The sequence below is a fragment of the Rutidosis leptorrhynchoides genome, chromosome 8 (assembly GCF_046630445.1).
Source record: "Rutidosis leptorrhynchoides isolate AG116_Rl617_1_P2 chromosome 8, CSIRO_AGI_Rlap_v1, whole genome shotgun sequence".
In the NCBI taxonomy this organism is placed as follows: Eukaryota; Viridiplantae; Streptophyta; class Magnoliopsida; order Asterales; family Asteraceae; genus Rutidosis; species Rutidosis leptorrhynchoides.
The window spans coordinates 70,463,240-70,487,883 of NC_092340.1; positions in this window are offsets into that span (position 1 = coordinate 70,463,240).

Here is a 24,644-nt window from a genome sequence, read left to right on the forward strand (position 1 = left end):
AAAATAGACACAAGTACATGAAACTACTTTCTATGGTTAAATGATCGAAGCCAAATATGCCCCTTTTTGCTTGGTAGCCTAAGAATTAGTAAACTAGTCTACTAATTGACGCGAATCCTTAAGATAGAACTATTGGGCCCAACAAACTCCATCCATTGTAGCAGATGCTTTAGTACTTCGATGTTGTTATATCATGTCCGATGGATGTCCCGGAATGATGGGGATATTCTTATATACATCTTGGTAATGTCGGTTACCAGGTGTTCACCATATGAATGATTTTTATCTCTATGTATGGGATGATGTTTACGAGAAATGAAAATATGAAATCTTGTGGTCTATTATTACGATTGATAAATATATAGGTTAAACCTATAACTCACCAACATTTTTGTTGACGTTTTAAGCATGTTTATTCTCAGGTAATTGTTAAGAGCTTCCGCTGTTGCATACTAAATTAAGAACAAGATTTGGAGTCCATGCTTGTATAATATTGTTTGAAAACTGCATTTGAAGACATATATTGTTGTGTAATATTATTGTAAAACATTATGTAATGGTCGTGTGAAAACGCTATATTTTTTATTATCATTATTTGATAATCGTCGTAATATTTTTAAACCTTTATTGATAAAATAAAGGTTATGGTTTGTTTTAAAATCAAATGCAGTCTTTGAAAAATGTCTCATATATAGGTCAAAACCTCGCAACGAAATCGATTAATATGGAACGTTTATAATCAATATGAACGGGATATTTCAGTTGGTATCTGAGCGTTGGTCTTAGAGAATCGGAAAATTTCATTAGTGTGTCTTACCGAGTTTGTTAGGATGCATTAGTGAGTCTGGACTTCGACCGTGTTTTTCTTTAAAAACGATTGCTTAACACTTTTTGTTGGAAACTATATATTATTAACATGTAAATATTATGTGATATATTAATCTCTTAACGTGTTTGATATTGTGTGATAGATGTCTACTTCTAGTACAAATCCCATCGACTCACCTAATAATAATGAAGAGTCGAATATATTTTGGGAAGATTCACAAAATCCCGAGGAAGAACCGGAAGAGGAGGAACCGGAAGAGGAGGAACCGGAAGAAGAGGAACCGGAAGAAGAAGAGGTTCCGGAAGAAGAAATATTAATACCTACAGTTAAACGATTAAATAAAAGAAAATCTTCAACCAACGGACCAAAGTTAATAATGGTCAATGGTGTTTCCGCCGAGGAAACAAAATATTGAGAAAATTACCAATTTTTTGATGAATCGGATCCCGACGAGGATTCCGATGATGTTATAGAAATTACCTCGACCCAATTTGAAAAAGCAAAATAAAACAATAAGGGAAAAGGTATGAAAATAGAGAAACCTGATTACAACCCCGACGAACTTTATATATATTGTAAACACCCGTGCTTCTTAAATTTTAACAATAACCCGGGAACCTCTAAGCCACCAGGTTTTTCTAAACCATTTGTGAAAACGACGGCTCGTATTAGGGGAGCACCATATATCCCTAGGAAATTAGCGAAACGAACCAAGTCCAAAGAGGAAGAAATGAGTGAGTCGGAATAAAGAGTTGTAATCATGTTGTGTAATATATGTATTGTAGTGTGCTTGTATTTTCATGTTATGTAAAAATTGCTTGTATTGTTTGTTATTTATCTTTTACGAATCTAATCCTCGTCTATTTTACAGTAAAAAAACACACAATGGACGTTAAGGATAGACAACCGAATATTCTAGAAGACCTACCCGGGGATATGATTGATGAAATCTTGTTTAGAGTCGGTCAGAATTCATCGGCACAATTATTTATGGCGAAATTAGTTTGTCAAGTATTTGAAAGACATTTCAGGCATGCTTTAGTTTATAAAAGGCTTTCCTTTGAAAGATGGGGTATATCACATTGGGGAGACTTTAAGTTACGCCAAGTTTTCTTTAAAACATTTAGTGCGGGAAACCCAGATGCAATTTTACGCTACGGGTTACGAACATATTTTGACTCAACATATCTCAACATAGGACTCCGTTCTTTCGAAAAATCTTCTAACATGCAACATAAAGAAGCATGTTATGCTTACGGGTTAATTATGTTGGCTTCTCACCAAATTGAGAAAAAGAACATTGGGTTGCAACTTTTAAATAAAACATTCCCACAAGTGACGGACTCGGTAGTTGAGGTGAGAAACAAGGTTTTTAGATTGTTACGGGGCTGTTGGGCATTACGTAACCCTCGTCCTTTTAACGACATTACAACATGCTGTCTGGTCAACGGTCACAACGGTTATTTTCTGCAAGACCAAGGGTGGGAAATAGTCTTAGTAAAACCAGAATGCATGACTTGTTTCTAACTTATGAATTACGTGTCTTTATTGCCTTTACTGAACGACTTGCGTAGTAACTAGAATTACCTTTATAGCTGCCATGTAGCAAAGTTATTATGTGCTATATTTCATCCTATATGTATAATAGTGGTATTGTATGTTTGTAAATTATTGTATAAAAGTTTGAATGCAAAATATTATTGTAATAAGTTTTTCATATAGAATCGTAGTAGTTGAATTGTATAGTAGCTACTAAATATGAACTTAACGGGTAGGTACTACCCGAATTAAAACTATAAAATGCTAATATGAAGAAAAAGCTTTTATAAATAAGTTCATATTATGCTACGATATACTATTGACTACTCTTAAATTCTATATGATTAACTCAATTCTTTTGGCTATTTTTGAACAAAATGGCACCCACGACTCGTCAGAACTTGAACATGAGTGAGGAAGACTTCCGTATTTTCCTTGCTGCGAACATAGCCGCAGTGCAGGCCGCAATGTAAAATAACAACAATAACTCTGGTTCTAGCAGTGGAACAAATTCCACAAGAAATCGTGTAGGATGTTCCTACAAAGAATTCACTGCTTGCAAACCTTTGGAATTTGATTGAACCGAGGGTCCAATCGGATTGAAATGGTGGACCGAGAAGGTTGAATCGTTGTTTGCAATAAGTAAATGTACTGAAGAAGACAAAGTAAAGTACGCTATGCATACCTTCACAGGTACGGCATTAACATGGTGGAATACCTATCTCGAGCAGGTAGGACAAGATGCTGCTTACGCACTACCGTGGTCAGCATTCAAGCAATTAATGAACGAGCAGTATCGTCCCAGAAACGAGGTCAATAAGCTCAAGGTAGAGCTTAGAGGATTACGAACGCAAGGTTTCGATATCACCACGTACGAACGACGATTCACAGAGTTGTGCCTATTGTGTCCCAGAACGTTCGAAGACGAAGAAGAGAAGATCGACGCATTTGTAAAATGGTTACCGGAAAGGATTCAAGAAGATGTGAGTTCACACGAGCCCGCCTCCATACAAAAGGCAAGTCAAATGGCTCACAAATTAGTGAACCAGATCGAAGGAAGGATTAAAAAGCAGGCGGCCGAAGAGGCTAACATGAAACAAGTCAAGAGAAAGTGGGAAGAAACCAATGACAAGAGTCACCAATACAACAACAACAATCACAACCACAATCGCAATAACTATCCCAATAGCCGCAACATCAATCGTAACAACAACTTCAACAAACGTCCCAACAACAACTACAATACCCGTCCTAACAACAACAACAACAACAACAATAACAATCCCAACAACAATCTCAATAACAACAATGGTAACAAAAACCAAAAACAGCCATGCCAAAGGTGTGAAGAGCATCACCCGGGGTTCTGCACGACATTTTGCAACAGGTGTAAAAGAAATGGTCATAGCGCGATGAAGTACGAGATCTACGGACCAACGCATAACAGAACTAAAAGAACAAATAATGTCGGAACAAATAACACCGCCATAGTTTGTTTTGGATGTGGAAAACCGGGCCACTTTAGTAGAAATTGCCCGAATCAGGGGAATACTAATGGACAGGGCCGCGGAAGAGTTTTCAATATTAATATAGCAGAAGCACAGGAAGACCCGAAGCTTGTTACGGGTACGTTTCTTATTGACAATAAATCTGCTTATGTTTTATTTGATTCGGGTGCGGATAGAAGCTATATGAGTAGAGATTTTTGTGCTAAACTAAGTTGCCCACCGACGCCCTTGGATAATAAATTTTTACTCGAATTAGAAAACGGTAAATTAATTACAGCAGATAATATATGTCAGAATCGAGAAATTAAACTGGTTAGCGAAACATTTAAGATTGACTTGATACCAGTAGAGTTAGGGAGTTTTGATGTGATAATCGGTATGGACTGGTTGAAAGAAGTGAAAGCAGAGATCGTTTGTTACAAAATTGTAATTCGCATTATACGAGAAAAAGGAAAACCCTTAATGGTGTACGGAGAAAAGAGCAACGCGAAGTTAAATCTTATTAGTAACCTGAAGGCGCAAAAACTAATAAGAAAAGGTTGCTATGCTGTTCTAGCACACGTCGAGAAAGTCAATTCCGAAGAAAAGAACATCAATGATGTTCCCGTCGCAAAAGAATTTCCCGATATATTTCCGAAAGAATTACCGGGACTACCTCCACACCGATCTGTTGAATTTCAAATAGACCTTGTACCGGGAGCTGCACCAATAGCTCGTGCTCCATACATACTTGCACCCAGCGAAATGAAGGAACTTCATAGTCAATTACAAGAACTTTTAGAGCGTAGTTTCATTCGACCAAGCACATCACCGTGGGGAGCTCCTGTTTTGTTTGTTAAAAAGAAAGATGGTACATTTAGATTATGTATCGACTATAGAGAGTTGAACAAACTTACCATCAAGAACCGTTATCCACTACTGAGAATCGACGATTTATTTGATCAGCTGCAAGGTTCGTCAGTGTACTCGAAGATTGATTTACGTTCTGGATATCATCAAATGTGGGTAAAGGAGGATGATATTCCAAAAACTGCTTTTAGGATGCGTTACGGTCATTACGAGTTTATGGTAATGCCGTTTGGGTTAACTAACGCACCAGCTGTGTTCATGGACCTCATGAACCAAGTGTGTGGACCATACCTTGGCAAGTTTGTCATTGTTTTCATCGATGACATGCTTATTTACTCAAAGAATAACCAAGAGCATGAAGAACATTTGAGAAAAGTACTAGAGTTGTTGAGGAAAGAAAAATTGTACGCTAAATTTTCAAAGTGTGCATTTTGGTTGGAAGAAGTTCAATTCCTCGGACACATAGTGAACAAAGAAGGTATTCCGGTGGATCCAGCAAAGATTGAAACTGTTGAAAAGTGGGAAACCCCGAAAACTCTGAAGCATATACGCCAATTTTTAGGACTGGCTGGTTACTACAGAAGGTTCATCCAAGATTTTTCCAAAATAGCAAAACCCTTAACTGCATTAATGCATAAAGGGAAGAAATTTGAATGGAAGGATGAGCAGGAGAAAGCGTTTCAATTGTTGAAGAAAAAGTTAACTACGGCACCTATATTGTCATTGCCTGAAGGGAATGATGATTTTGTGATATATTATGATGCCTCAAAGCAAGGTCTTGGTTTTGTATTAATGCAACGAACGAAGGTAATAGCTTATGCGTCTAGACATTGAAGACTCACGAGCAGAATTATACGGCACATGATTTGGAATTAGGCGCAGTTGTTTTTGCATTAAAGACTTGGAGGCACTACTTATATGGGGTCAAAAGTATTATATATACCGATCACAAAAGTCTCCAACACATATTTAATCAGAAACAGCTGAACATGAGGCAGCGTAGGTGGATTGAGTTATTGAATGATTAGGATTTCGAGATTCGTTACCATCTGGGGAAGGCGAATGTGGTAGCCGACGCCTTGAGAAGAAAGGATAGAGAACCTATACGAGTAAAAGCTATGAATATAATTATTCGTACTAACCTTACTACTCAAATAAAGGAGGCATAACAGGGAGTTGTAAAAGAAGGGAATTTGAAGAATGAAATACCCAAAGGATCGGAGAAACACCTTAATATTCGAGAAGACGGAACCCGGTATAGAGCTGAAAGAATCTGGGTACCAAAGTTTGGAGATGTGAGAGAAATGGTACTTGGGGAAGCACATAAATCCAGATACTCAATACATCCCGGAGCGGGGAAAATGTACAAAGATCTCAAGAAACACTTTTGGTGGCCGGGTATGAAAGTCGATATTGCTAAATACGTAGGAGAATGTTTGACGTGTTCTAAGGTCAAAGCTGAACATCAGAAACTATCAGGTCTACTTCAACAACCTGAAATCCCGGAATGGAAATGGGAAAATATTACCATGGATTTCATTACTAAATTGCCAACGACTGCAAGTGGTTATGATACTATTTGGGTAATAGTCGATCGTCTCACAAAGTCAGCACACTTTCTGCCAATGAGAAAGATGATAAAATGGAGAAGTTAGCACGATTATACTTGAAAGAAGTTGTCTCCAGACATGGAATACCAATCTCTATTATCTCTGATAGGGATGGCAGATTTGTTTCAAGATTCTGGCAGACGTTGCAACAAGCATTGGGAACTCGTCTAGACATGAGTACTGCCTATCATCCACAAACTGATGGGCAAAGTGAAATGATGATACAGACCCTTGAAGACATGCTACGAGCATGTGTTATTGGCTTTGGAAACAGCTGGGATCGACATCTACCGTTAGCAGAATTTTTCTACAACAACAGTTATCATTCAAGTATTGAGATGGCACCATTCGAGGCACTTTATGGTAGAAAGTGCAGGTCTCCGATTTGTTGGAGTGAAGTTGGGGATAGACAGATTACGGGTCCAGAAATTATTCAAGAAACCACAGAGAAGATTATTCAAATTCAACAACGGTTAAAAACCACCCAAAGTCGACAAAAGAGCTACGTGGACATTAAAAGAAAAGATATAGAATTTGAAATTGGAGAGATGGTCATGCTTAAGGTTTCACCTTGAAAAGGTGTTGATCGATTTGGTAAACGGGGGAAACTAAATCCAAGATACATCGGGCCATTCAAGATTATAGATCGTGTCGGACCAGTAGCTTGTCGACTTGAGTTACCTCAACAACTCGCGGCTGTACATAACACTTTCCACGTCTTGAATTTGAAGAAATGTTTTGCTAAAGAAGATCTCACTATTCCGTTAGACGAAATCCAAATCAATGAAAAACTTCAATTCATCGAAGAACCCATCGAAATAATGGATTGAGAGGTTAAAAGGCTTAAGCAAAACAAGATACCAATTGTTAAGGTTCGATGGAATGCTCGTAGAGGACCCGAGTTCACCTGGGAACGTGAAGACCAGATAAAGAAGGAATACCCGCACTTATTTCCAGAAGATGCGTCAACACCTTCAACCGCTTAAAATTTCGGGACAAAATTTATTTACCGGGTAGGTACTGTAGTGACCCGAACTTTTCCATGATTATATATTAAATGAAAACTATATTTTCATGATTAAATGTTTCCAACATGTTAAATAATCAAACTTGTTAAGACTTGATTTATTGAAATGAGTTTCATGTAGACAATTGACCACCCAAGTTGACCGGCGATTCACGAACGTTAAAACTTGTAAAAACAACATGATATATATATATATATATATATATATATATATATATATATATATATATATATATATATATATATATATATATATATATATATATATATATATATATATATATATATATATATATATATATATATATATATATATATATATATATATATATATATATTACATGATATTATGATGAGTAAGTATCTCACCAAGTACATTAACAATGAGTTATATACATAAAATGAAAGTAGTGAATTAAGAAACGCGAAATGATATATATAACGGCTATCGTTACAACAACGTCTTACTAAATACATATGTATCATGTTAAGATATTAATACACTATGTTTAACATCATGAAATGATAATTACATATATCATTAAGCATATTAACAATGAACTACACGAGTAAGATGAGACTACTAACTTAAGGATTTCGAAAAGAGACATATATGTAACGATTATCGTAGTAACGACATTTAAATGTATATATATCATATTAAGATATATTAATACATAATATTATCATGATAATGTAATAATTTAACATCTCATTAGATATAATAAACAATGGGTTAACAACATTTAACAAGATCGTTAACTTAAAGGTTTCAAAACAACACTTACATGTAACGACTAACGATGACTTAACGACTCAGTTAAAATGTATATACATGTAGTGTTTTAATATGTATTCATTCACTTTTGAAAGACTTCATGACACTTATCAAAGTACTTCTACTTAATAAAAATGCTTACAATTACATCCTCATTCATTTTCATCAACAATTCTACTCGTATGCACTCGTATTTATACTCGTACAATACACAGCTTCTAAATGTATTTACTATTGGTATATACACTCCAATGATTAGCTCTTAGCAGCCCATGTGAGTCACTTAACCATTTGGGAACCATCATTTGGCAACTAGCATGAAATATCTCACAAAATTACAAAAAATATTATAAATCATTCATGAATGATTTACATGAAAACAAACTTACACATCCTTTATATCTAATCCATATACCAATGACCAAAAATACCAACAAACACTTTCATTCTTCAAATTTCTTCATCTAATTATTCTCTCTCAAGTTATATCTTCAAGTTCTAAGTGTTCTTCATAAATTCTATAAGTTCTAGTTTCATAAAATCAAGAATACTATCAAGTTTGCAAGATTACTTCCAAGCTTTCTAATCCAATCCAAGTAATCATCTATGCTCAAGAAATTTTTCTTATTACAGTAAGATATCTTTCTAATACAAGGTAATACTCATATTCAAACTTTGATTTAATTTCTATAACTATAACTATCTTATTTCGAGTGGAAATCTTACTTGAACTTGTTTTCGTGTCATGATTCTACTTCAAAAACTTTCAAGTCATCCAAGAATCCTTTGAAGCTAGATCAATTTTTGTTACTTCCAGTAGGTTTACCTACTAAACTTGAGGTAGTAATGATTTTTATAACATCATTCGATTCATATATATATAACTATCTTATTCGAAGATTTAAACTTGTAATCACTAGAACATAGTTTAGTTAATTCTAAACTTGTTCGCAAATAAAGTTAATCCTTCTAACTTGAATTTTAAAATCAACTAAACACATGTTATATATCTATATGATATGCTAACTTAATGATTTAAAACCTGGAAACACGAAAAACACCGTAAAACCGGACATACGCCGTTGTAGTAACACCGCGGGCTGTTTCGGGTTTGATAATTAAAAACTATGATAAACTTTGATTTAAAAGTTGTTCTTCTGGAAAAATGATTTTTTTTATGAACATGAAACTATATCCAAAAATCATGGTTAAACTCATAGTGGAAGTATGTTTTTCAAAATGGTCATCAAGATGTCGTTCTTTCGACGGAAATGACTACCTCTTTAAAGAATGACTTGTAACATGTATTTCTGACTATAAAATTATACTTTTTTTGTTTAGTTTCATAAATTTCAGTTCATTATGAAACCATAGCAACTTGAATCACTCAAAACGGATTTGAAACGAAGAAATGACGGGTAAAACAAAATTGGATAAATTTGCTAGTTTTAGCTACAAAAATTTTGTAACAAATCTAGACTAAACATATCCTAACTAATTTATATTGTATTATACATATTATGTAATCTTGGGATACCATAGACACGAATACAATGTTTTGATATATCATATCTGTAATGACCCGGAATTTTCTGACCAAATTATACTTATGAGATTAATATTTACATAAATTAAACCATACCAACATGATAAGCAATCCAAATTGTTGAGACTTGTGTTTTTGAAAAGTGTTTTACACAACGTTTGATCGTCCAATATGAACGATGATATCACGAACTATATAACATACGATAATTATACGTTTATGTATATATATGTATTTATATATATTTAAGATGATCTAAGGATGGTTTAACATCTCATTGTGTACTAATGACAATGAGTTATAAGTATATTTTGAAACTACTAACTTAAGTTTTCAAAACGATAACTATACGTAATATTCTTTGATATATATACTTATAATCTATAATGCTTATACATGTATCGTATATATAATGTATTTAATCACTTTTTAAGGACTTAAATACATAAAACAATATAAGTATATTCACAAAAGATAGCTATATTTGAATTCTCGTTCCGTTTCCTCAAGATTTCTATACGTATATCTAGGGTATATGTACCCGTATCATACCCAGCTTCTATACGTATTTACTATTGGTATATACACATCAAATCAACATCCTAATCAACATTATTACTACCCTAGATATGAGGTAACTAGAATTTGTCAAGTAGTATGAATTATTAGTAAGAAAACAAAATTAGGAATCCTTTTCTTTCTTTATAAACTAAAAACGTTTTTATAAATGAACACCATTTCTTCACTCCATTTTCTCATACCTACACCCTCATTTCTCTCTCAAAATACTCCTAACTTCATACTTGATTATCTCCAAGCATTTTTCCCATCATTTAGCTTCAATTACAAGCCTTAAACACCATAAGAAAACTCTTTCAAGAACATATCAAAATAACCACCCATTTGAAGAAGTTTACTTTCAACCTTTTGATCTAACTCCACCACTCTTTGATTCCAAGATTATTTCTTATCTTTTGCAGTAACTTTGTCCAAGTAACTTGAGGTAGTAACCTTGTTCATAATCTTATTCAATTCATATTCATATAGCTATCTTATTTTGTGGTATAAAATTTTAACAACAAGAACATAGTTTGAATGATTTCAAACTTGTTCGCAAATTAAATAGATCCTTCTAACTTGACTTTTAAAACACTTCAAGACCTGTAATATATCATAATGATATACTAACCTAACAAGATATAACTTGGTTTTACAAAGAACATCTTAAAAACCGAATCTACGTCGTCGGAGTGCAACCGGGGGCTGTTTTGGGTTGGATAATTAAAAACCATCTTGAACTTTGAATTAGAAGTTCATGTTCTGGAAAAATGATATTTCTTATGAATATGTTAACATATAAAAATTTCATGGTTTAACTCAAAGTGTAAGTATTTTTAGAAAAATGATCATTAAATGTTGTTTTTATGATGGAAAATGATCACTTTCATAAGTTTCACCAAAGTTTGACCTATAACCTATGATTTCGAATACAAACTGGTATTTTCAGTTCATATTCTTAAAATTTGACTCGATCCAAGGAAGTGGCAAGTTGAACCAACAAAAACGGAGTTGTAATGAAGATACTATGACTAAAACAAGATTGGGTATCCGAAGCTAGTTTAGCTACGAAAATATTTGGAGAAAAAGTAAATTAATCATATCTTTTCTAATTAATATGATATTTTATATATAATTACTTATGATTTGATTTTATATATTTCAGGACCACCCGTAAACAACACGAGAAGATTAATCATAAGACCTCATGATTGTACGCAACACGTCATTTGACAACACGGTACTTTATGTACGCAACACGTCATTTGACAACATGGTACCATGGGTCGAGATTAATTCTGATCAATACGAATACGATGGGGTCTTTATTTATTTTATTTAAGCAACTAATTGTGGACCACTAACATCGGACTGCTAACTACGGACTAAGAAAATATTAAAAGTATTAAAAGTATATATATATATATGTAACGATTACTTAAAAAGAAAATATGTTGATATATTATATATATGGTTAGGTTCGTGATATCTATCGGAGACCAAGTCGAATTAAATACCTTCAAGGCAAAAGTGAGTTTCATTTGCTCCCTTTTTAATTGCTTTTGCAATATATATTTTTGGGCTGAGAATACATGCGCTGCTTTTATAAATGTTTACAAAATAGACACAAGTACTTAAAAATATATTCTACGTTGAGTTGTACCACTGGCATATTTCCCTGTAGCTTGGTAACTACTATTTACATGGGTATTGTAAACGCGAATCCTGTTGATAGATCTATCGGGCCTGACAACCCCAACCGGACTGGACGACCAGTATTCAACGGTTGCACAGTACTTCATTTTCGTGACTACACTTGGTACGGTGTAGTGTGATTTCATAATAAAGGGAATATGCGACGTTGATTAAATGTTAAGTATGGTTACCAAGTGCTCAACCACTTAGAATGCTTTACATACACTTGCGAGTGTATTATGTTTATGATTATGAAATCTTGTGATCTATTAACATATTGAAATGATTGTTATGATAAACCTATGAACTCACCAACCTTTTGGTTGACACTTTAAAGCATGTTTATTCTCAGGTACGAATTAAGTCTTTCGCTGTGCATTTGCTCAATATAAGGACATTACTTGGAGCCGATCATCGCAATGGGACCAAATGTTGATGACTTCGTCCAGGTGGATTAGGACGGGTCCTTTCAGTTGGTATCAGAGCGGTGGTCGTAGCGAATCAGGTCTTGCATTAGTATGTCTAACTAGTAGTTGTTAGGATGCATTAATGAGTCTGGACTTCGACCGTGTCTACATGTCAAAAGTGTTGCTTATCATTTCTAGTCGGAAATCATCTGCTTATCATCCTTAGAAAATTACCTGCTTATCATTCATAAGTCTAGACACGTTTTACTGCATTTACTGCATTGATAGTGTATAAACGAATTCTTATCTTAACATATCTGTTATTGCGAACTTTGACTGATATCTTTTCAAAGATTTTCCGTAATTTACGGGATTTTGGTATTATATATACATATGTAAATTATATATTGAAGAGTACCAAATCTAACTCCTATAATCTATTCCATACCAAAAATTCATTTTCCCCATTATACAAGATGGATTCCGCATCTAGTTCGAATTCTTCAGATTCCGACAGTTATGCCGATATGGATTTCCATTCGGGCTCCGAAAGCAGCATCACCGGAATGGATCAACCAATTTCCCATCATCTATTCTGGATGAATTGGGGATGGGTTCGTAATATACTAAATCACTGGAGACAAGAAGAAGGTGATCCATTCCATCCACCAAATTGTCCTCTTAGTGATGAACCTGAAGCACTTACCGACGAACCTATTCGAAACACCATTTTCTCTATCATTTCTAGAGTATCTCATCACGATTATATACTATCCCGTATTACAAATCTTGTTCATTCGCTCGCTCCAACCGCCAATCATCCCGGTGTACTAGTAGAAGTTAACGAACTTCGCGCTCGCGTGACAGCTTTGGAGAACATGGTGCGAAGGTTTCAAACACCAGTAGCATCACCAGCAGCATAATCAGCACCACCATCAATAACATCAACAATGCCATCATCACCACTAACAAACAACATCCGCATCACACGTCTCGACATCATAATCTGTCCCACAAACATCAACATCATACGCACCATAGATACCAAGGAGTACCAACAATAATGAACGATGAAGTATTGATCCATAACTTCATTGATATTCTGCGAAGAATATGTGGTTTCAAAAAGTTTTAGAGATTTCTTATTCTAGCTCAAACCGAAAAGCAAATGAGATTAATATCATATTAACTCATTAAATTCATGATTTCATCTGAAGAAAATATATATGTATATATGTTTTCATAAAGATTGTAATTAAAAGTTCTTTTGTACAAAATATTAATGGTGAAATTTTTTTTAACGGGTAGGTAATACCCGAGGAATAATTAGATTTCATCTTAATAAGTTACATTGTACATTCGTCGAAGCTGATTCAACAGACATTTACTATCCTACTTACAACCACCGATATACGTATCCGTTCACCGCAGAATAACCATTTTCATTCAATTTCATATTTGGATTTTGACTTCCCAGAATCCAACAAGTGGCATATGAAGAAAACATATGACAAAATAAAATCTGTTAGAAACAAACAAATTAACTATGAAAATTTTTGTTAAGAATCCACGCTAACTGTTCCAGCTAACTGTTCCTAGCTAACTGATTACATTTTATTTATCGCAGTTTATTTATCGCAATTTAATTATCGCACTTTTATTTATCGTCATTTAATTTCTGTAATTATTTTACGCACTTTAAATATCGGGACACGTATACAATGTTTTGACATATCATATCGACGCATCTATATATATTATTTGGAATCACCATAGACACTCTATATGCAGTAATGATCGAGTTCTATATACAGGGTTGAGGTTGATTCTACAATAATATATATAGTTTGAGTTGTGATCGAGTCTGAGAGGTATACGGATTACGACACGTATTAATTAATTCGTATATTATATATTAAACTATATATGAATTATTGGACTGTTACTGTGGACTATCGACTGTGGACTAATGACATTGGACAATTAAAATGAATTAAAATATTGATTATAACATATGAAACTAAACATTTCTTCAAGATTGCCACTTGATTTCATCTTAAACCTCATTGTATCTCGACAATTACAATCAGCGTTCAAATCTATCATGATTCTTAAAAACACCTCAATCGAGAGGATAAACCAACCGCACTTCATCTACGGAAGAAAAGATTGATGCATATAGTTATGCACCTGAAAAATCCTCGGAAACTGAGTAAACGTTTGACACGTATATGTTCTAGTTCCTTTGACATTGTTATTACCGAAGATCGTTTTGCAATCACTTTCCAAAGTAGCTAATTTTGTCACAGCTCCAGTAAGTCAACTCCGACTTTTCATCCGAAACAACTTTATTATAACCGCGATATATATGCGTACTCTTTATTGTTACTGGGGAACCTTTTATATTCCACAATATTACAATCAGCGATTAATCATTCTAAAAACACAATTCTCCTGAAACTACCTCGGTTTGATAACCGATGACCCAGATCAGTTAACTTTGAAAATGCTGACGAAGCAGCATGTTGTAGATGATCTTACTGGCCAAAAGTTTGATGATAAAGAAAGGAGTGTTAGGAACGCTCGATAGAAAATTTAGTACCGAAAAGCGGATTATGTGAAACTATGAAGAAAGTCGTGGACAAATCACAAAGAATAAGTTTGCCTTCAAAGAATCCAAATGATTCTGTGCCTGCTGAATTCGTTAGCAAACATCTTATTTCTCATTCTAAACCTTCACATAAAAATCTTCTTCATCATCTATTGATATTAGAAATTCTAAGATATTCTCGTATGTTCTATTATAAATATCCTCCATATTTCTGGCGATATTTTCACAACTATTCTTATCTGAGATCATTTATCTCCCCGTAATATCTGCAACATAAAAGAAACTGTGTTAGTTTCTAAATTCTGAAACCTTCGAGTTTAAAATATGAATGTTTTGAAGTAGTGTTGGGAACTGAAGCATGGATTAGTATAATATAATGACACTTGATCAACGTCATTATATTACAGTAAGTCATGCTGAGTTTCTAATGAAGCATGATGATTCACAGTACCGTCATCATGTGCCATTTACATGACTCTTACATTCTATCTAATCTCTAAACATATCAAGAGAATATTTTTCTGGATGACTCGGTCTTCTCCAGGGTATTCTGGTAATTTAACAAATCAAAATCATTCTATTACCATTTTCTTCTTAGAGCATTAGCTATGTTCATTCTGAATTTCACATCTACGAATTCCGGACCATTACTCGCTTGACTCGAAGTCGGGAAGAGAAAACGAAAGCATGAAGCTCCGAAAAATAATGAAGAATATAAACTTCGATAATAACCCCGAATTTACAAACCGCGTATATCGATGCAGATAGCAATATAGAGACACGGGAGAATTAGAAACACTATAAACACAAGAGTATAGTAGAAGTAAATAGATTCTTCTGGTGGTAGATGAAAAAGAAGAATGACAGATATAAAAGTTAGGAGTATATCAAGAATCAGGACTGGATAGAGCATATTGATGAATGCTTTAAAGTAAGAATCAAGGGAGAAAGAATAGAAGGTGTGAGTCATGAAAAATAAGGAAACGAAGGGATGAATTTATAGTGAAATATCTGACAGAGCAATCGAAACAGATTATTGCATATAATCAAAGAAGATCCTGATTTTCTTAATTACCAAAGAACCAAATCTTATTACGTAAGATTCTCTTTAAATCCCTTAAATCTCGAAAATCAATCATAACTACGTCATCGGTTAAGACGAATATATTTTACTCATCTCACTCTTTTACGATAGTCTCATTTATATTATTCGCATAATCGAATCGTTTTATCTACATTACTCAATGATGATAAAACTCCATTATCACCTTATATTTGTCATGAAAACCTTCTTATTGTTATCCATAACAACCTCTATCAAATTTCGGGGACGAAATTTCTTTAATGGGTAAGTACTGTAATGACCCGAAATTTTCCGACCAAATTATACTTATGAGATTAATATTTACATAAATTAAACCATACCAACATGATAAGCAATCCAAATTGTTGAGACTTGTGTTTTTGAAAAGAGTTTTACACAACGTTTGACCGTCCAATATGACTATCACGAACTATATAACATACGATAATTATACGTTTGTGTATATATATGTATTTATATATATTTAACATGATCTAAGGATGGTTTAACATCTCATTGTGTACTAATGACAATGAGTTATAAGTATATTTTGAAACTACTAACTTAAGTTTTCAAAACGATAACTATACGTAATATTCTTTGATATATATACTTATAATCTATAATGCTTATACATGTATCGTAAATATAATGTATTTAATCACTTTTTAAGGACTTAAATACATAAAACAATATAAGTATATTCACAAAAGATAGCTATATTTGAATTCTCGTTCCGTTTCCTCAAGATTTCTATACGTATATCTAGGGTATATGTACCCGTATCATACCCAGCTTCTATACGTATTTACTATTGGTATATACACATCAAATCAACATCCTAATCAACATTATTACTGCCCTAGATATGAGGTAACTAGAATTTGTCAAGTAGTATGAATTATTAGTAAGAAAACAAAATTAGGAATCCTTTTCTTTCTTTATAAACTAAAAACGTTTTTATAAATGAACAACATTTCTTCACTCCATTTTCTCATACCTACACCCTCATTTCTCTCTCAAAATATTCCTAACTTCATACTTTATTATCTCCAAGCATTTTTCCCATCATTTAGCTTCAATTACAAGCCTTAAATACCATAAGAAAACTCTTTCAAGAACATATCAAAATAACCACCCATTTGAAGAAGTTTACTTCCAACCTTTTGATCTAACTCCACCACTCTTTGATTCCAAGATTATTTCTTATATTTTGCAGTAACTTTATCCAAGTAACTTGAGGTAGTAACCTTGTTCATAATCTTATTCAATTCATATTCATATAGCTATCTTATTTTGTGGTATAAAATTTTAACAACAAGAACATAGCTTGAATGATTTCAAACTTGTTCGCAAACTAAATAGATTCTTCTAACTTGACTTTTAAAACACTTCAAGACCTGTAATATATCATAATGATATGCTAACCTAACAAGATATAACTTGGTTTTACAAAGAACATCTTAAAAACCGAATCTACGTCGTCGGAGTGCAACTGGGGGCTGTTTTGGGTTAGATAATTAAAAACCATCTTGAACTTTGAATTGGAAGTTCATGTTATGGAAAAATGATATTTCTTATGAATATGTTAACACATAAAAATTTCATGGTTTAACTCAAAGTGTAAGTATTTTTAGAAAAATGATCATTAAATGTTGTTTTTATGATGGAAAATGATCACTTTCATAAGTTTCACCAAAGTTTGACCTATAACCTATGATTTCGAATACAAACTAGTATTTTTAGTTCATATTCTTAAAATTTGACTCGATCCAAGGAAGTGGCAAGTTGAACCAACAAAAACGGAGTTATAATGAAGAAACTACGACTAAAACAAGATTGGGTATCCGAAGCTAGTTTAGCTACGAAAATATTTGGAGAAAAAGTAAATTAATCATATCTTTTCTAATTAATATGATATTTTATATATAATTACTTATGATTTGATTTTATATATTTCAGGACCACCCGTAAACAACACGAGAAGATTAATCATAAGACCTCATGATTGTACGCAACACGTCATTTGACAACACGGTACTTTATGTACGAAACACGTCATTTGACAACATGGTACCATGGGTCGAGATTAATTCTGATCAATACGAATACGATGGAGTCTTTATTTATTTTATTTAAGCAACTAATTGTGGACCACTAACATCGGACTGCTAACTACGGACTAAGAAAATATTAAAAGTATATATATATATATGTAACGATTACTTAAAAAGAAAATATGTTGATATATTATATATATGGTTAGGTTCGTGATATCTATCGGAGACCAAGTCGAATTAAATACCTTCAAGGCAAAAGTGAGTTTCATTTGCTCCCTTTTTAATTGCTTTTGCAATATATATTTTTGGGCTGAGAATACATGCGCTGCTTTTATAAATGTTTACAAAATAGACACAAGTACTTAAAAATATATTCTACGTTGAGTTGTACCACTGGCATATTTCCCTGTAGCTTGGTAACTACTATTTACATGGGTATTGTAAACGCGAATCCTGTTGATAGATCTATCGGGCCTGACAACCCCAACCGGACTGGACGACCAGTATTCAACGGTTGCACAGTACTTCTTTTTCGTGACTACACTTGGTACGGTGTAGTGAGATTTCATAATAAAGGGAATATGCGACGTTGATTAAATGTTAAGTATGATTACCAAGTGCTCAACCACTTAGAATGCTTTACATACACTTGCGAGTGTATTATGTTTATGATTATGAAATCTTGTGGTCTATTAACATATTGAAATGATTGTTATGATAAACCTATGAACTCACCAACCTTTTGGTTGACACTTTAAAGCATGTTTATTCTCAGGTACGAATTAAGTCTTCCGCTGTGCATTTGCTCAATATAAGGACATTACTTGGAGCTGATCATCGCAATGGGACCAAATGTTGATGACTTCGTCCAGGTGGATTAGGACGGGTCCTTTCAATATCGACCCATATATATATATATATATATATATATATATATATATATATATATATATATATATATATATATATATATATATATATATATATATTTCGGAACAACCATAGACACTCTATATGCAGTAATGTTTGAGTTAGCTATACAGGGTTGAGGTTGATTCCAAAATAATATATATACTTTGAGTTGTGATCTAGCCTGAGACTTGTATACACGGTGTCGTGGATTGATTCGAGATAATATATATTGCTTTATTTCTGTACCTTTAACTGTGGACAACTAGTTGCAGGTTACTAACGAGGACTGCTGACTTAACAAACTCAAATCATTAAAACGTAATAAAAATGTTGTAATTATATTTTGATCATACTTTGATATATATGTACATATTTGTTATAGGTTCGTGAATCGACCAGTGACCAAGTCTTACTTCCCGACGAAGTAAAATTCTGTGAAACTGAGTTATAGTCCCAATTTTTAAAAATCTAATATTTTTGGGATGAGAATACATGCAAATTTATAAATGTTTTACAAAATAGACACTAGTACATGAAACTACTTTCTATGGTTGAAAGATCGAAGCCGAATATGCCCATTTTTGCTTGGTAGCCTAAGAATTAGTAAACCAGTCTACTAATTGACGCGAATCCTAAAGATAGAACTATTGGGCCCAACAAACCCCATCCGTTGTAGCGGATGCTTTAGTACTTCGATGTTGTTATATCATGTCCGATGGATGTCCCGGAATGATGGGGATATTGTTATATGCATCTTTTTTTTTCGGTTACCAGGTGTTCAACATATGAATTATTTTTATCTCTATGTATGGGATGATGTTTACGAAAAATGAAAATATGAAATCTTGTGGTCTATTATTACGATTGATAAATATATAGGTGAAACCTATAACTCACCTACATTTTTGTTGACGTTTTAAGCATGTTTATTCTCAGGTAATTGTTAAGAGCTTCCGCTGTTGCATACTAAATTAAGGACAAGATTTGGAGACCATGCTTGTATAATATTGTTTGAAAACTGCATTCGAAGACATATATTGTTGTGTAATATTATTGTAAACCATTATGTAATGGTCGTGTGAAAGCGCTTTATTTTTTATTATCATTATTTGATAATCGTCGTAATATTTTTAAACCTTTATCGATAAAATAAAGGTTATGGTTTGTTTTAAAATCGAATGCAGTCTTTGAAAAACGTCTCATATAGAGGTCTAAACCTCGCAACAAAATCGATTAATATGGAACGTTTATAATCAATATGAACGGGACATTTCATCTAACTTCTTTCACGTTTTTTAATTTTCATGAAATTGGAATGTTGCATATTTATGGAGGTCTTTCAAACCTTATAGAGAGATAAGAGATACCTATATGGCTGGAAAAGATTAAGAAATGGTCATCGATTTTCATTTGCAAGGTTCAACAACGTTTAGAGTGCAGATCAGTTACTAGCTTTAATGGAAAAGATAACCTTCAATGGGTCCCCAATCAAGATGTTCAAGACAAAGGAAAGGGTTGAAGAGGTTAAAACCAAACATTAGTTCTAAAAGTCTCACATTGGTGATAGGAAACCACATGGCAATGTGTATAGGGATGACCGGAAGCTTAGTGAAGTTGCAAGGAATCCGAGTGAAGAGCTAAGGGTGAAACTTACAAACCTTGAAGATGAAAAGAAGGGTAATGTGGATGAAAAAAGGGCAAAACGTTTTTTTTCATAGATCAAAGCTATAACCAGGACATGTAAGGAAGTTCTTCGCTTGTGAGTTGAAAGGAATGGAGTCGCTTTTTCATTTTTAAGATTTATGCAAGGCCGAAGGGATAAATAACTTTACGCTAAAATACTTGGGTGGAATGGAGGTGTTAGTGGTTTGTGATTCAACGGAGGTTGCAAACATAATAACTCTAATACCAAGGATCACACAATTCGTTGATGGTGTAACAATATTCGAGAATTAGATAACACTTATTTGTCATCACGAAGGATGGTTTGGGTTGACATTCGAGATTTCCTTGTCATGTGTTCGAATGAACATAACTTAAAGTCAATCGTTGGATGGTGAGGTAAGTCGTGGAGATGAAATTGAAATATTGAAGCTGAGAATCAAAACCTCACTTCTGAAGAAGTTTTAATTCATGTTTGGGACACTGTTCACATTGATGGTTGGGAAAATTTGTTAGAAGGAAACAAATATATATTCTAATGTTAACGCAAAATCAACGTGTATGAAAAGTAACCCAAATATCTAGCATTTTTTAAAAAGCTTCCGTTTTGCGTATAGTTAGTGACATTGTGTTCCTAAAATTATTTCGAGTTTAACGATGGTTTCGAAAAAATTTAACTCGTTGCGAGCGATCAAATGAAAACTTTTTTTGTGTAGAGGGATCAAATGAGAACTTTTTTGTGTGAGAACCCTGAGAACTATGAAATTCGAACAAAAAAAGGAAATTTAAAAAAAAAAAAAAACAACACGGACGAACAAATATTTGAAGGGCGAACCAAATTTTTAGCTGCATGTTCTACAATTTTGTAGAATAGCATGTAGAACAGTTAAATTTTTGTTCGAACACCCTTTTTTGTTCTCCTGCGTGTTTTTTTGTTCGAATTTCATGTTTTTGCTCGAATTCGAACGAAAATGCCTCAATTCGAACGAATTTTCGTTCTACAATTTTTGTAGAACCAAACAGAAATGTAGAACATGCATCTAATTTTTTGTTTGACTCACGTTTTTTTGTTCACCCGCGTGATTTTTTTTGTTCGATGGGGAAGGATCAATGGGGAAGTAACCAATCGGGGGGAAGCGGGAGGAAGCAAAAAAAAAAAAATTTGTTTTTTTGGAATTTTTTTTTCCAGCATCAAGATCACACAAAAATATGAACATTTAGAAGAGACATTTCGTAATGAATGTTATTATTTAGGCGAGAAAACGATCGACAAAAATAACATTCAAGATAATATTGTTCGTGAAGAATATGAACGTTTTTTTTTTCTTCATGTTTTGTGAAGTAAAATTTAGCCCGATTTAGAGTTTAGGGTTTATTTCATAAACCCTAAACACCAAACCCTAAACCCTAAACTCTAAACCGTTCTTGTTAAAAACTCAATCTAAATCCTAAATCTAAACCCTAAATCTAAACCCTAAACCCTAAACCCTAATATCTAAACCCTATAAACCCTAATATCTAAACCCTAATATCTAAACCCCAATAGCTAAAACCTCAACATACGCTCGAAAAACACGTTAATTGTTATATATTACTTCTTCGAGCGTTTTTCCGCCAAAATAAAAACATTTATCACAAAGTGTCTCTACTAAATGTTCATATTTTCATCCCATCTATAATGTTTGTGAACAAAGTTTTTTCAAAAAACGAAAAAAAAAAGTTTTTGCTTCCTCTGGCTTCCCTCCGATTGGTTACTTCCCTCTTGATCCTACCACTATATATATATATATATATATATATATATATATATATATATATATATATATATATATATATATATATATATATATATATATATATATATATATATATATATATATATATATCACCTTGTTGTCTCTTTCTTGCCCATAAATTCATCACAAGTTGCTAATCGCGGATTACCTAAAAAACTAGGTAAAATAAATTTCTATCAAAAATTTAATATCATTCATTGCTAAAGTCCATATATCTATACCTATATCTATACTTTTTTATTGTATATATTTGTACATAAAATAATTCAATACTTTTTATTTTAAATCAAATTTTACATTATATTATATAATTATATAATAAATGAATATTATATCATTTACTTATGATTATTTTAAGTATTAATATTAAATTTTAAATTATTTTAATCTTAAGTATGATTATATTATATTATCACACGGTTATATTATATTACCACATATTTAACTTTAAATTTAAAAAGATCTTCCCTATATAATAAAAATCACTATTGAGATATTAAAAAAAAAAATAGAATAAATAACAACCATTAGATTAGATAAATTACAAGTAATATCCTCATCATCTAACCTTTTATTCCTTAAATCAAGACTTCGAATGGTGTAACGACTGCCCTGCTGTCTCCGACATAGACCCCATGAAATTGAATGAGCAATAAGTAAAAATTATTCTTAATCTTTCTTTTTTGTCCTTGACTGTGTACGCTGACCAAATTAGGGGTTGCAAAACATATCATTCATTCATGAGATTCAGCCTAAGCAAATGTTATGAGAATAAAAACTGTTACACTCAACGATCCCGATCGAGAGGAAATATTAGCCACTTGTCCTTAGCCTGAAGCATTCGAAGAAAAAACGTGCGAAACTCATGAAAATTTCCCTTACCGTTGATAAGCCTTGAACCTTACAAAAGATAGAATTTCTAAACCTAACTCAAATATACCCTTGGTAAAAACTGTAGGTTACTCAATGGAAAAACTCACTAAGGCAGAAAGGACAAAAGTCTAGAAAGAAAGGGGTTGTCGCTCAATAAATAGCAAGGAGAAGGAAATCCCTGCTACAAAAGAGGAGCTTGGATTGAATGCTATTCTTAAAGAAGAAATTAAGGAGGAACAAGTTAGGATCAAGACCTTAACAACCACCACGGAGAAATTTGATGAACCTCCTAAATCTAGTGAAGCACTTAAGAACATTATCTCTTCTTTCTTTAAGTTAGGGATAACCATGAAAAATTTACTCGATTATGAGGAAAGAGTAAAAAATCGCAAAAATCCATCTGTAAACGAATTTGTCCGACAAGTAACTTTCCAAAAAATCAAACCCGATCCTGGGATGTTCCTCATACGATGTGAAATTGAAGAACATTTAGCCATGGCATTGGCAGGCATTGAGGCAAGTTTCAGTTGTATGCCATTCTCTTTTTATCTGTAGTGTAATTTGGGTCTTCAAGAGCCGACAACCATGGATATTTGACTACTAGATGATTTCACCATTCAATCGCTAGGCATGGCTACAAAAGTGAAAATCAAAATTGGGAAATTAACATTTTTAACGGACTTCATGATCCTCGATCTTCCTAGCAACTCTGATTTCAGTATTATTATGGGACGACCATTCTTGTCAATAGCATGTGCCGTCATTGACCTACGCTATGACGTACTAACAATAAGGGCAGAGGAGAGTGGAAATTATGACTGTCTCCCCTGACCGAAATCCTGAAGTTGAGAAATTTAACGTCCTATTCAAAGTTGACAGTGAGGAAGAACCTCCTTTTGAGTTAACATTCGAGGATTTCAAAAACATTATTGACTATTTACCACCCAAAGAATGTGAGATTTAATATCTTGACGAAGAATAAAGCCAAGATGGAACAAGTTTTTTTCCCACATACAAAACTGATCCCGAACATTTTTCATTCCTTGCAACATTTATAGTTTCACCCTTTATGGGACTGGCGGACATGGGAGCCAGCATTAATATTATGCCATTCTCTATGTTCCATTTGCCTATGATTCCTTCCTCATGCCGGAAGAGTAATACACTTTGTTAACAACTCCACCCATCATGATTTGCGAATTTCCAAGAAATCAAGGTCAATTCAAAGAAATCAGCTTCTTAGTAAATTCTACAATCGTCGACATCCTGGAAAATCCTGATAATTCGATAATCTTAGGAT